The sequence below is a fragment of the Molossus molossus genome, unplaced genomic scaffold (genome assembly GCF_014108415.1).
Source record: "Molossus molossus isolate mMolMol1 unplaced genomic scaffold, mMolMol1.p scaffold_m16_p_8, whole genome shotgun sequence".
Classification (NCBI taxonomy): Eukaryota; Metazoa; Chordata; class Mammalia; order Chiroptera; family Molossidae; genus Molossus; species Molossus molossus.
In genome coordinates, this window is record NW_023425402.1 from 97,929,340 (window position 1) to 97,945,733 (window position 16,394).

A 16,394-nucleotide genomic window follows, 5' to 3' on the forward strand; every position below is an offset into this window, starting at 1 on the left:
TCTCTGTCTTTGCCTCTCTGCAGTTCATTTTATCCCATCCCAGCCTATCTCCTTTATTTCCCTCTCTCATCCCCTTCTACCTAATCTACATATTGTCCTCCAATTTCCTAATCATGGCTTGTGAGCATAAGAATAATTCTAAGGACACCCGTTTTTAAATAAAACTAAGTATCCATTAACAAAAACCAATGTACCATCTTACACATGTTTTTAAAAGGCCATGTTCATCCCTTTTGGATTGTTGCCAAAGTCTTCATCTCTTTTTCTCCCCCATACTCTCTGATGCTTCTTTTTTTTTTTCCAATTAATTAACTTTTTCTTCAAACATTAATATGCAAGATAAGGTAAAATATTTAAAACCTAATTCGTGACAACTAATAGACCAGGGGGACATACAATATGTCAATATAGATACTGAGCTTGGCCCCCTCAAGGATCTCACAGTCGTGTTGGAAAGACGGACGGTGACGATTCGGAACAAGTTCTCTAGCAGAAGCTAATCTCGGGAGTAGTGAGGGGATGGGGAGCGGATGCCAGGTGCAGCGGTCAGTACTTCTCCCTTTTGAGAAAAGTATTTTTCAAATATAAACTGGAATAGAGAAATGTTAGATAGTTTTGCTGCTGGCTGGCTAACTAGACCCAGAGGATAATGATGAATAGTCAGTTTAACCTGTATAAATTTCTACTGGTGTAACACTGGGCTCTGAGGTCTTGTCCTACTCAGCTTTTCACTCAGTTCTTAAATAAAACTATAGAAATCATTCTCATAAAAATATGCAGAAGATACACACCTACCAGAAACAACTAATTCAAACGATGACATAATCAAGATTTGTAGTAATCTCAGTATGTTGAATATTGCATCAAAATAAGTCAGATCCAACTTAAAAAGGAGAAAGCCTTCATTTATGAGATTACTGTTGTATTCTTCTAACAAACATTCTTTTTAAAAAATGTTTTCATTGATTTTTTAGAGAGAGAGGGAGAGAGATAGAAACAGCAATGTGAGAGAGAAACATTAATTGGCTGCCTCCTGCAGGCACCCTGCAACACAGGCATGTGCCCTGACAGGGAATCGAACCAGGGCCTCTCAGTCTATGGAACCCCCACCCCCACCCCCCCCATAGCTCAGTCCACCGAGCAACACTGGCCAGGCATAATAAACATTTTTAGTCTTTGTGTTGGTTATGTCAATTTCTCTTTTTATAACCAAGAGTTTCCAAATTAAGATAGCTGATAAGATCAACCCCTCAAGCCCCCAATATTAGAAGAACTGGGGGGTTTCTAGGGAGTGAGTGAAGGGAGCAGATTGGACCCTATGTCATGATCTTTTTTCTTACCCTGGCATAGGTAAGGGAGGTGGGTTAATTAATTTTGTTTGAAGTTTAAAGTGTCATAAATAAAACTCAACAACAAAAACAAAGCCTTGGATGTTATACTTACAAATTCCAGAGATAAAACCTTTGTGGCATAATTGGAGCCAAGTGCTCACAGGAGGGTGAAATCTGCCTTTTAAGCTCTGGACTTGTTTCCTGTGTGTTGTAGTCATTCTCAGACAGGTGCTCACCAAATGGTTAACAAACATCTCCCTCAACATCTACGGCTTACTTTCTACTAACTCAGTAGAATGAAGACCTCTCTCCCGTTAGCTCCAGCAAAGCCCTAAGGTGGGCTCTCACTAACCTGACTAAGGTCACATCTCTGAGCCAATCACAGTGGTCAGATTGAGGTGGCCATATGTAGGTTATGTGCCTACTCTCAGTTTGGAGGCGTTAGTAGCAGCAGATAGAATTAGTGCTATTTAAACCACAGGATGTAGGTTCCCATATGAAAGAGGAATCCTTTGAATGGAAACAGAAGGAAATATATACTGGAGGGGCAAACACAATAGATGTCCACCCTGGAGGTAATATTCCCATTGTACTATTCATAATACTACTTGAGAAGAATGGATGAAAAGGTTAGAAGAACTAGAGGTGAGAAAACTAAGGTGGTATGAGAGCTGTTTTAAAGCTTGTGAAGAGTGAAGAGTCTTCATAGACAACAGGAGATTGACTTGATTTCTTATATTCAGAGGACAGAAATAAAATCATTGAGTAGAAGATTTTAAGAAGTGAATTTTAGTCCAATATACAAAAAAAACTTTATAGTGACTTAAGTTACTCAGCAATGGTTCAGTTATTGATCAAGCTCTCCACGAAGAGAGAGGCTAACCAGAAACTCTTGATGAAGAATCTTCCATTGCTTGGAAAGTTAAATTAGATGAACATAAAGATATCTATTACATTTTTAAGGTCTTATAATTTTTTGATCTTTAAATGATATAGCAAGAATTCAGTGCACTACCTAGACAGCCTCATTGAAATCTGGCTACTTCAAACTACCAAAGCCCATGGAAATTTGAACCATCTGACCAAGTTGATTATGAGTACCTGTACATATGGGTATGTGTCAACATTTGTATAAATATACTCTTTATTCAACTAGTTCTTGCTAATGGAAAGGCCCAGATAGCTTCTAGGGAGATAGCTTGCATTTCTTGGCTTAAATTTAAGCACTAGGAAGTCTCAGAAATGCACACTATAGCCTGAACTGGAGATTTCTATTTATAAACACTTTGATCATATTATGTATGATTAAAGGAAGCTGGTTAAGAAGAAGGAAGATTAGTTTTAAGTTCTGCAATGAGCATATCTGGTGAGTTTAGAAAATTCCATAAATAATGTTTCTCTAATTCACTTATAGTCTCTGAATGATGATAATGATGATAATAATGGTAATGATTATAGCTTTTATTTATTGATTGTTCAGTTCTAATATTAATAGCTAACATTTATTGCTATCACCATAATAATAGCTGGTATCATTTACTGGGGATGAGTCTAAGTCCTTTATATGTATTATATTATCTATTATTCACAAGACCCCTATGAGGCAGGTTCTATGATTATTGTCATGTTATCAATGAGTGAATGGAGGAGTAGAATTTCATAACTTGCCTAAATTCTATAATTTTAGCAGCAAAACAGGTGTGTGCCCCAAATAGTTTCATATGTATTATCATTCATCTTTATGAAACATTTATTTCATTTTTAATATGTGTTTCTTATAGTCTATGCCAACTTAAAAGCAGTATTTGACTATTTGTAGGCAAAATGATCTACAGTGATACAACAACATATATCAAAAGAAGTCTGGAAATTAGGAAATAATGTATACATTAAACTTTTTCAGAAAAAAAAGTGATTCCATTGCTTTACATGTAGAATTCCTTAACCTGAAAAGCTATCTGAAATCGAACAAAAATATATTGAGTGTATTCTTTGAAAATATATTTAATATACTCTTTAAAAATAAGTTTCTTCTATTTCCTAACTTTTCAGATGCCCTATCTATATGTGTGTGTGCATCTACTATAGGCCATTACTCTGCTGGCCAAACAAACACATATTTGGGCCAAAAATAGCCCAAAAGTTCTGTAGTTATTACATCAAATATAGATCTCAGACATAAATTTTCAGACCTGTGATTATATGGAGAACTACAACTATTCTGTTTAATCTCTGTCGTCATCCATATGTAAAAGGCAAAAAATATGTTTAAATTTCTAATACTATATCAGAAAAGTATCCCTCACTATTTTAGGTAATGTTAAAGCCTATTGAGTCTAAGAATAAGGAGATTCTGTATACATTCATGAAAAAGGTCAAGACCTCCCTTGATAAGAACAAAATGCATGAATATCCATGTGACTAGCACAGGTTCTCTTATCTTCTTTCAATCACACAATCGCCCTATGCAGAATGTATAAGTAGTTTCATTTTATAAATGATGAACATGAGTATCAAGAAGTCACTTGCCCAAGGTCCTGTCACCCAGTTAGCAAGTAGTGAATCAGAATTTGAGTCAGTCTGCCTGTAAGACTTGTGATTTTACTTACTCCCATATTCTGGGGTCCAGAAAGGCTGATGGGCATCTCTCTGGATTGGTCCTGGGCCCTGGTGTGAACTACTTCCTTTTCTGAGGGGCAGATTCTACCACACTGCCCCCTTCTGGTCTGGGGCAAAGTAGGCAGCATCAAACACACACCCAGTTTCTCCTGGTTCCAGAGTAGGCAAGAATAATCCTCTGAGTTCCTTGCTTGCTCAGTCTCCAAATGGTCCGTTTCTTGGGTGGGACTACAAGTCTATTGACTCTTGGCATATGGGTTTTCAGGGACTCCCCCCAAAGTGAAGTTTCTTCATTTTTTGCTGCCAGGAACTGTTAATAAAAGGAACCAGGATCATTTCCAAAGTGACATGTCCTATTTTCCTGGAGCATATGCTTATTGCAACAATTGGCAAGGATTAGGAGGAAGGAATCAGAGGAGAGGTCAGTGACCATGACTTATCTTGTTAGAGTGTCTTATGTTTTATAATAAATCTATTGCATTTGAAATCCTGTTCTGAAGAAAATGAAGCATCTGGCTATCCAGGGGCCTCCATCACTTTGTACTTAATCTTTTGGTGGTTCTGAGGTGCTGAGCAATATTGTGTAGATCAAGAATTCAAGAAAGGAAATAATCCCCCGAATTCTCATGACTTATGTAGCTATCATACATTTGCATGTGTGCAATCTCTGCTAAAGGATGTGTTCAGAATCTCCATTTGTCTGATGTCTTCTTTATATTTCTTACCCCCCATTTTAATCCACATTTCATAAATTTTATTGTGCTGAATACAATGACTTTCCCCGGTGGACATTCTGGAAGCAGTTCTCAAATGGTGACAGTGACCCGGGTTCTGGATAGAGGGTCACTGCTGAAATGGTGCCCATTAAGAGAGTCCCGAGCTGTCAAACAGTACAGTCAGTGTGGAGAGTTGGCGCACGGCCATGACCAGGAAGGCAGCAAGCCAGGAGGGGGAAGAAGAGAACAGAAGTAATTAGAGAATGAGCTGTGATGTCAGCTGTCCAATAATGACAAGATCCCTAACAGGTGTTTGTCAAAAACAAAACAAAATGATGACATCAGCTGCATGTTGTATCTGCATTTATTTCTGCACTATAATTTCCATTAAGAGAGAAAATAAAAAAGAAAACTCATGAGCTCTTTGTAATAGTTTTTCTCTTATGCCATCTCGACTCAGATGGTCCCCTTTCTGCCCAGGCTCACTTCTCATGGAAGACACCGTCCTGAAAATGAAACTCAGTTTCATTCCTACGCAGGAATAAACAAGTGAGCGAGAGTGTATAGACTCAATGCAGATATACTCTTAGCCCTTCGTCAGTTGTTATCACTGAATCTTGGCAGTTGCTTTCCCAGCACGGCTGTCCAGACCTCAGTGGCATTCCCCATGACATGACATCTGAGGCCCAGCCAAGGACTTTAGAGAGAATGCATGCTTGTTATTCCCATGATTCCTAGAATCATGAAGAAAGACAGCTCTAAGACCTGACCGGTAATTATTTATCTAGAATGGTAACTAAGCTAAAAATGTTACATGTGCCCAGTAATATTACAGAGAAATTTGCCCAAACAGGTAAGAGATAAACGATATTTGATTCATTTAGTCTTGTCTTGAATACATTGGCTCTCTGGTCAGCATACTTTCACACTTTGTTTTTCAATGTTTATCTCAGAGATCCTAAAGCAGAAATTCTGGTTTTGTTTGTTTGTTTGCAGGAGACGTGGTAAAGGTATAATTGGTGAAGTAACATGGACATAAACCTGTTCATTCATGTTACTCAAAACATAAGCTGCTTGAGTAACATCACTGTGAAGTTTCTCACACAACTTCTTACTGGCCTCTGTCCACTTATGTAGACACTTACACCACTGTCATGCGTAACTGCACTCTCTCTGTGTCCCCCCCTCCAAAATTAAATTGCTGCCCTCACCTGTGGGGAGGCTCAGATGCAGATGGGATGAGGCTTGAGGAGCAAGTAGAAGCAAGTAGCTCAAGACAGAGTTGACCAGGAAGACCCAGCCCTCACCCGCACCGCGTGCTTTGGGGCTGGATGAAGTGGTAACAGTGAATGAGCTGCGGGCGAAGAAGGAAATAGAAGGGACAAGTGTCAAAGTGTAGTTTGCTGGTTCCTCAGTACCTGCAGACATATTGTCGAGCTGACTGCGCGCTGTCACCGTGCTCCGACACCAGCGCGGCGACGTTTCCTCGGTCACACGGCTCTCAGACCGCGCAGTCCCGCCGCCGCATCTGCACGCTGAGAAGCATCCGCGTGCTCCGATGTGCGCGCTCAGCGAGGTACCTTCAAGTGCTGTTTTAGGCACCATTTTGAGTTTGGTGTTGAAAAAGTCATTTTATCATCCTTTTATTTTTGGTATGTGATTTGGTACTCAAGTTTATTATTTAGCAAGTGATTACCCTACAGTATCATTTTTTTTTGCAATCGTAACCAAAATCTTACCAGGGGAGTCCGTTGTAAAAGCCATGGAAAATAAGTATTTTTACATAAATGAACAAATGAACTACAGTTGATCCTTGAACAATGGGGGTGTGAGCTGTGCAGGTCTATTTATACATGGATTTTTTTTCTTTAAAAAATCTTGTTATTTTTTTCTTTTTTAATGCAAAAACAAAAAACCTTTATTTGCTGTTTATTAATCACTGAATACTTAAAAGAAAACTCCTTTTTGTTAATCCTAACCCGGAGATATTTTTTCATTGATTTTTAGAGAGAGTGGAAAGAAGGGGGGGGAGGGGGAGAGAAACAGCGATGTGATCCTTGTGAGAGAGACACATCGATTGGTTGACTCCTGCACGTGGGCAGGATCGAACCTGCAACCCAGATACATGCTCTTGACTGGGAATCTAACCCGTGACCCTTGGATGCTTGGGCCAAGGCTCTAACCACTGAGCAACACTGGCCAGGGGCAAAAAGACTTTTTTTTTTTAAACAAGCAATTTAGAGATGAATCAAAATAAAATTAAATTGGAGAAAGTATTGCAAAAACTTTAGGGCTTTAAATACAAAAATAATGCTTTAGTTTTAATATAAATTTCAAGTTAAAATAGGAAGAACCAATAAATAGTAGAGTGGAAATAACAATATGTGCTACCTGAAAATGTTTTTGTTTCTCAATAGTGGGGTTAAACTATACCACATATAAGGAAAATTGTGTTTGTCCTTAAGAGCTAATTTCTGTATTTATGATCTTTTGAACACAGAGGAAAAAATAGGTGTTTTAAGTTCATTGTTATATGTTTATATCTATTTTTATAGATTAAATTAAGTTTAACACTATTTTGTTAAAATAACATGAGAAGTAAAATGTCAAATCCTTAAGAGTTCTGCCTTTCCACTTATCTCTCTTTTATCCCTATGTAAGTACAGTGAGTGAGTCTATGAGCAAACCCTGAAACAATGCTCACCTAAAATTAAAAATATTTACTTCTAAGAGTTAGGATTTAGGATGATTTAATTTTTCAAAAAAGTTTTTAAAAAGTTTCATAGAGCCACTGTGGCATATAAATTGTGTTCTGGCAGACACTGAGACCTGCTTTCTCTTACCAAGAAAATGGCACATATTTGATCAAAACTCAAGGTGAGGGCAGCAACTGCTTGGGAGTAAACACTGCCTCCAAGCTAAGGCAGAAGCCCCAGCTCAGGGCAAAGGCAAAGAAGGAGCTTCAGCCTTATTTTGCCTGTTGCTGTCGCTGACTTTTATTGGCTCGGTCACAGTTGTGAGTACTTTCATCCTAAGTAAAGCACATACTTTTTGAACATCTATTTATGAGGAGTTTTCACATAGATTATCACACTGAAGCTTCAAACAGTTCTGTGAAATAGGTATTATTTCCCAGTATGTTAAAGAATCTCGGTTGTACTAAAGTTCCCATTCAGTTTCAGGTACCCTGACTCCAAATTTACTGTTTGGAGTTCAGTTATGCTATCCATGAACCTGCGAAAGAGATGTATATTAATGATCTAGGTCAATTTTATTGATTGATTGATTGATTGATTTGATTTTAGAGAGAGAGAAAGGGAGAGGGAGAGAGATATAGAAACATTGATGAAAGAGAACATTGACTGGCCGCCTCCTGCATGGCCCCCACTGGGCATCTGGCCCACAACCTGGGCATGTGCCCTGACCAGGAATCGAACCCGTGACCTCTGCGTACATGGGTCGATGCTCAGCCACTGAGCCACACCGGCCGGGTGATTTAGGTCAATTTTAAATTTCTCTGGGAATAAACAAAATTGGGGTGACCCCCAGGAAGAGCTAATTGGTGAAATAGCTGCCCACTAAAATGAAGGTTTGCTTTGCAACAGAAATAGCTAACAAGTAAATCAAGTTAACGGATCCATTTGGATAATGTTAAAAAGTATTTACTAAACATGTTTTAAAACTTCATTTCCTGGAATCCAAGTGTTTAAATAACTGCAGCATGGTAAATACACAAGTATAATTTTGCTAAAGAGTTTATTTTGGCCAGAAGCCATCAGATTGGTTAATTGGTTTAAAAAAAAAAAATGTAGTCCTTGGAGAGAAAGTACTTAAAGATGACATTTGAAAAACCCTTTTAAACATTACTATTAAGTCTTTAAAATATTTAGAGAGAAAAATTAGAGGCTTGCAGTGATACTATTGTAACTAGCTAATTATTAATAATGGAAAAGGATCAAAGGGAAGGCCAGACATTATAGGCACGTTCCCTACAACACACTGGGGGAAGGGGACTGGACAAAGGGGAAGACAGACACTTGCCCAGTAAAGTTAGGATGGCATAGGAAAGGTACTTTCCTCTCAGTCACACCTGGAAACAGAGGTCATTGGCCAAAATGGGCGCAGCCACTGCAAGCCCTCGAATATTTGGGACATTTAACTCCTTAAATAAAGGAGTTTGCTCTCTTACACTCTTGGTTCCTCTTGGCATGTTTGGTTCATGGTTAATGCTTGGCTTCCTGGCATTCTCCCAAGTGGTCCACGGCCATGTGACCCCTCCCCCCCAACACACACACACACACAGTGGACTAATGGACTGCAACTGCCCTGATGCTGCACTGGACCTGGCTCCAACATGGCGAGGAAACACTGGACACTGGCTTTGCTTCTAGCTCGACTGAAACACCAGCAACACCTCTTCAGTGACTGATCTAAGGGGAATGGGACTTCAGAAACACAGGGATTTCATTACACACAAATAAAAATCACTCATTCTTCTGTGTGAGTCTCAGAAAATTCTTTTTGTGGGGGGGAGGATATTGTAAGAACCACACCCCCAGTAGCACCCAGTGGGGAAGAGGATCCCCCGCTTTGTCCGGTATCAGTAATACTAGTGAACTTGCATAAGTTTATCTTAGCATATAATTCTTATGACTCATCCAGCTCTGAAATAAAATAACTAGTGTAAAATAAATGTAGGAAACTTGGTAACCAGAAAATTCCCTTTAGGGACAAAAGGATTTATTATTATTATTTTTTTATTGTTGAAAGTATTACAGATGTCCCCCTTTTTTCCCCACTGACCCCCTCCTTCCCACTTCCACCCACCTGAAAAAATTTATTTTGACAGAATTTTTATTTGCACTAATAAAGATAATTGTCATATTTAAACAATAATGAGGATCTGATTTTTCTCCCCTTTATGGTACTCTTGTCAAATAAGACAATAAAAAAACTTACGGTGCTCCCTTAAATGTTTTTCATTTTTAAAAATATGCCTACACTTCTTGTGTCAATCACTGGTAGTTAAAAATAGTGTTGTATTATGGCAACAGCCTGAGGTTATTGTAATAATTGAATCAGGATAAAATAATGCATTCGAAAGCTGGTGTTACACAGTAGACCCTCAATAATCAAGCATTAAAGTCTTCATGGACCTGGAAATTTATGGGGGAAACTATTTATTTAAAAATTTTACTTTCAAAACTCTTAAAATTTACTTAGCTCCAAACTGTCAACAAACATATATTGTGTGCTTATTCACTTGAAGAGACCTTGAAATGAAGTACTATTTCCCCAGAATAATGTAGTTCATGTGCCAAAGATTAACTGCAAGCACTGTTTATTTTGTCTTCATTTGCAAGAGCTGATGAGATCCAGTTTGTTTAGCCTTCGCTCAGAAAAGAGAGTAAACTTTGATTAACTTGCAATACTTCAGTTTCAGTGAAATAGTCATCTGGAGGCAAAGGGACCGTATGAATCAACTTAGTAAATTTACGTGAAGGCCACCTGGCCTGCCCAGGTACACCATTTTCACATAAAAGATGTCAGCTGATTCTTAACCCGGATTCTTTGTCCCATCTTTTTCCTTTCATGCAGAGAAAGGAAATTGTAATTAAATGAAAAAATAATAATTGATGACTAGTTCACTTAATTGTTCTGATGTCTTTATCAAAGATCATGTTAGTTTTCATTTGAGAAGTCTATTTAAAGTACAAATAAGCATAAACAATGTGTGTTGAAAAGAGAAATAATTTCCAAAGAACAGTAAATGTTCATTGAACAATCATGAAGAATAATGTCCAATGGCAATAATTGAACTACAAAACAATAATGCTCAATGACTTGTGACCTTGATCAAAATCCATCCTGAATCTTTCAAGCTATATCAAATCATGAACATAGGGTTTCTATGGATTTCTTACTTTAAAAAAATATTAACAAGATATTAGGGAAGTAAAAATATTCCTCTAGTTTCAATCCTTTTACAGCTAGATGCTAAACTTAAATATTTCTTATAATAAATCCATCCACTTATAATTGTACTAGACAAAATGGGAAGGTTTAGGAAAAAAACTCAATAAACTTGGAGATATAAGCATGAAAAATTAAAGTTCACAGTGTTACCAGAGAATTGTGTGGATTGCCTTTCTCCATTGTTAGTGGGAGTGGGGTTCTTGCGGTATCTTAAGAAAAAGGATTTTCTAAGACTCACGTGGGAGAATGAGTGATCTTTACTTGTGTGAAGTTATATTCCTTAGTTTGCAAAGTCCCATTTCCCTTAGTCGGGCTCTGGAAGAGGGGTAGCTGGCAAGTCAGCAGAGCTAGAAGCAGTGTCCAGAGTTGCTGTTCCATGGGAGAGTTCAGTTTGGCACAGTATCAGGCTAGTCACAGTCCATTAGTCCATCTTGTTGGGGTCCACATGGCCGTGCGCCATGTGGGTGACCGCAGGAGCATGAGAGCCCCGCAAGCCAGGAGTCAGGCATGAGCAGCAAGAGAGCAAGAAGAAGGGCAAACTCCCTTTGTTGAGGAGTTTAAGGCTCTCAGATTCTGTGCCCTTGTAGTGGCCTATTCTGACCAATTACCCATTCCCAGGTGTGATTGACAGGCAAACATCTTCCCATGTCACCCAGACCTTCCTGGGCACCGGTTTATACAGCCTCGGTCCAGTCCCTTCCCCACTGATGTGCGGGGAAGAGACTTGGAGGATGTTAACCTGCAGCTTTCTGGCGAAGCTGTACAAATGGCATGCTGATATGATCTAGTCTCCCCTTTGCTCCTTCCCTAGTCATCAATAGCCCGGTTATTACAACAGTATCAATAGTTTAAGGAAGGAAACACTTTCCTCTACCCTCTTAGGTAAACCTTGTAGGCTGGGGACTGAATTAAACAGACAAAAGACAGATGAACAAGATAACGGGTTTATTTCAAATGCACATGGGCAGCCTCACAGAACAGAAGCCCCCCCCCCCCCCCAGCCCAGTCCAGATTGGTGGGCACTGGGAACTTAAATACCATTTTAATAAAAGATGATAAATTGCAGGGAAGTGACAAGGCCAAGGGGTTGGAGCTTCTAGGGCAGTACATTGTGGGAAGGTACAGCTATGGGAGAAATGAGTGGAAGACGAGGGCTATTTGTAAGGCTGTGCAGACTCAAGTCAGTGCTTTCTCCAGTGACAAGCGTCATCTCGTCCTGGAATGGGAGAAAGGACAGGGAACACTTCACAAAGGGAAACTTATGCCTTGTTTTTAGGCAGAAAGGGGAGAGCAAATTCCCTCCTATCTGCTGTTTCTCAATTGCCTTCACCTTAAAATAATCCCTATGCCAAAGTGGCATACTTGGGGGTGAACTATTCTAATCCCCTTCAACAGCACAAGGAAAGCAAAGTAAATATGGATCCCAGCCTGGGTCTCCCCTGTACTACTAAGTGTCATCACAGATGTTGTTTAACTTCTCTGACACTCCGCTATCTTGACTGCAATGGAGATGATGATACTAATCCCGCCAATGGGGTGAAATAAGGACCAAATGAAAACTGTGTGTGAGCCCTTTGTAAACTGTTGAAAACTTTACATGTTACCTATTAAGTACACTATGTGCTGTAGACTCCATGTTAGTTTTTCTCAATTAAAAAAAAAATTATTGCACCTAGAGATTCCGAGACAGAGAAGGGTGAGCATAAGAGAGGCTGGCTTCTACTCTCTCCTGAGTTTTTTTTCATACTCTTACTCCAATATTAACAATTTTTTCTTTTATTTCAAAATATACTGTGATATTCTTTATAAATTATACCTAAGATTCGTATGTGCTTCCCTCCTCCCCTAACCTTAGCTCAGTTGAAAGCCTTTGCTTAAAATGCAATAAATAATTCTCCAGAGACGTACTGGTGATGGCTCAAGTCTAGGGACAGGTGTTCCGGAGAAAGAGTCACACAGAAAGAAGCCTTGGGACAGGGGGAGGACGGTCCTCCAGAATAAGGTGCACCTAAGGAGCAGGCAAGGACAGGGTTTGCCTTTAACTTTGAAAATATCTTAAAATATTTAAAACTATAACCCAAATTGTCATTTGATACTTTAAAATGGTTCCTGCTGAAAAATCCGTTTAATGGAGATTTTTGTTCTGGCTCTTTTGTTTTATTCTTTATCTTTGAAGAACATGATCTAATTTATCCACAATTTTGAAGGCCAAATTCAGTGTCAAGATGGCCCACGTGTAAAGGCCTTGATAAGAATTCTGTTCCTTCCTAACAGAAGATATCCTTAATTTGTCTGAATCCAGATTTGGTAATTTATTTCCTAAGAGTTCGGGTTAAAAAAAAAAAATTACCCATTCTTTTGAAAAATGCCAACTCTTCTGAAAAAAATGCAGCAGAACTTTGAGAATCAAATGAATATGACCTCTTTAGACAGAGGCTGCCAAGTAATTCACGAAGGTGTCCGGCTCTGTTTGGCACTGAGCCACGCGGATGCACTTTGCCAGTTTATTTGCAAGTTGCTAGTCAGGGAAGGACAGTGAGATGCCCACCTGTACTACGTCCATAGAACAAATTTGTCACTCTGCCATTTTGATCATGAGGTGAACAAGCCTTTCTAAAGACATCTGATATGTAAACTATTACTGCATGTGTGGAGTATCTTTCAAGTTTCTCTGTTTGATATAAATGTAAAATGTGTTCTTCCTCCTCTCTGGAAGATGCTACGCGTGGCTGGCAAAAACAGGTTGCTGACTGGAGCCCAGAACCAAGCTAATCAGCTCCACCAAGCCCAAACACTGTGTGACTGATGAGCCCCAGGCAGATTTCAGGAATGGAGAACATGTGGGGCGTTTGCATATTGTACCAAGAGGCTCTTGTTTGCTTTGTTGGTTAAACCAAGGCCAAGAACTTCCTGGGGAGCCAGAAACACTTGGGTCTTACTACAGCTCTTTGAAAAGCCCTCTTCCATTAATTTATTCACAAATGCATTACAGATTCCTACCATGTAGAGCACATTGTGCTGCGGGCTAGGGGCGACAAATGAGGATAAACACATAAATCTCTGAGCTGGAGGACTGTGCAGTATCTGGGAGAGACAGGAATACACACAAATAAACATAATGAAATTACAGAAAAAAAATCACTGCCACGAGACATACTCATTCTATCTTTCAACAAATTTTACTCGTCATTTACTGTCAGCCAGACACTCCGCTTGCCTTGCTGAGGAGCTAATACTTCATCCTGCGGGCACGGGAGCCATGAGAGGCTTAGAGTAGGACTAGCCCGACAAGGCTGTGCTTTAGAAAGGTCTGTCTGCTGCAAGGCGGCAAGATTGCGGTCAAGGCAACCCAACAGAGGATGTTTCAATAGTCAAGGTGGGAGATGATATGGCCTGGATTAAGACGAAGAAGTAGAGGTGGAGAGAAGGGAACAGTTTGAGGAAGTATCACTGGAGAACGTGGCCGTAGAGGAGATGAAAGCCCTTGTTAGGGTGTAAATTCACATTTGAGGGTGATCTGGACATGCCATTGGGCAATAAAACTGATGGCCTGCTTCTGGTCAAGGCAAGAAATGGAGAAGTTTAAGGATCTAGAGGAGTTTACTTACTATATAATAGGGCAATGTTTTCCACAATGGATCAGGACCCAGCAGTGGGTCAAGAAATTAATTTAGTTAAGTTTTAACCAGCACCATTTAAAAATTTTAAAACAGGTTTAATAAAGTATAATTTACACACCATGACATGCACCCATTGTAAGTGTACAATCCAATGATTTTTAGTAAATGTATAGTTGTAAAGCCATCACCACAATCCAATACTAGAACATTTCCAACATTGCAACAAGTTTCCTTGTGCCATTTGCCGTTCATCTCTGCTTCCGTCCTCAGCCCTAGGCAAACACGGACATGCTTTCTGTCTTCTCATATTTGCCTTTCTCGGACATTTCACATGCATGGAACCATACAATATGTAGTCTTTTGGGTCTGGCTTCTTTCACGTAAGAGAGTGTTTTTGAGGGTCACCATGATAAGTATGTATCAATAGTTTGTTCCTTTTTCATTACTGAATGGTCCAGTGCATGGATATATCACATTGGGTTATCTACTCATCAGGTGATGGACATTTGGGTTGTTTCCACTTTGGGGCTAATTTAAGTAAGGCTCCTATAAACATTGGTGTATTAGTCTTTGGGTGGACATGTCTTCATTTCCTTTAGATATATCTCTAGGCATGAACTGGCTATATCATATAAAACATTTATGTTTTATTTTTTAGAAACTGCTAAATTATTTTTTTTTAAATGGCTGTAGCATTTTACACTCCCAGCAGCCATGTATAAGTGTGTCAGGTGCTCCATGCTGTCCATGTGGAAGTGTGTCTTTCTAATGGTAACTTTTCTAGTGGGTGTGTAGTAGTGTCTCATTGTGGTTTCTAAGTTTCCTAATGACTAATGTTGTTGAACACATTTTCATGTGCTTATTGACCATTCATGTATCTTCAACTCCTTGGTGCACTTTTAATTGGGTTGTTTATCTTCTCATTGTTGAATTATGAGAGTCTTTGATAAATTCCCTTATCAGGTATAAGATCAGCAGATATTTTTTTCCAATCTGTGGTTTGTCCTTTATTTTCTTAATGATGTCTTTAGAAGCACAAACATTTCTAATGAAATCCAATTTATCAATTTTCTTCTTATGGATTTTGCTTTTGGTAGTTTATCTAACAACTCTTTGCCCAATGCAAGGTCACAAAGATGTTTGCCTGCTTTCTTCAAGAAGCTGTATAGTTTTAGCTGTCAGGTTTTGGTCCATGATTCATCCTGAGTTAAATGTTGTGCATGGGTTGAGGTAAGGTTATAGCTTTATTCTTTTGCATGAGGATATGCAATTGTCACACAGCCAGTTTTTAAAAGAGAGAATGGAAGATACAAGAATGCATTGCACCTTCTTTTGTAAAATGTGTTCATATTTCATGTATCTTCTGAAAAGAAAAGGATTCCTTTTGTGTGTTCATGATCAAAGTCTCTTCAAAGCTACTGCAGAATGGCTTCCAGAGTGCGCAGTACAAGGGCCTGGGAGGAAGGAGCAGAGAAGGTAACAGTGCTGGAGAATGATGGTTATGAGAGAGAAAGCCCAGAGTCCGGACTTACATCTGGCGTAACGACCAAGCTGAGAGGGGAGGAGCTGGTGAGGGTTTAATAAGGTGGGGCTGGGACTCTGGACAGAAGCCAGACCTGAGGGTGAGAAGTCGTGGCTGTGCAGTGAAGAAAGTGTGCTGTTCACACAGGGACCAGGGTAAATCCCCAAGATCAGGAGACTTCATCAGACATCCCCGAGGAGGCACATTCGTCCAGGGAGGAGCAGAGGTCTGAGAAGGAATGATGTGTTCTGTGTAGGGGCTAGAAGTAAAGAACCGCAGCTCACTGTGGGCAGAGAGACTAGAAAAGTAAGTTAATTGTGATGATAACCACACTAGTGAAGAAATCAGGGTTTGAGGTTTTTAAAACAAAAAGCTTCATGGTGTTTCATCACCTAACGAAATAAAGATGAATGTTTGTATTTTTTTCATTTAAAGTGTGACTAAAAATAATTAATGTTTGTTATGTATAAATGTAGGAAAGTCTTTTATCCATTCACTATTCATTCAAAATTTGTATATTTTAATTTTTTACGACTCACTTTTTCCCAAGTGATAAGCTTTTTATAATCAATATTACCTGTAGTGACCTGTTTATTCTTTTATTATTTAG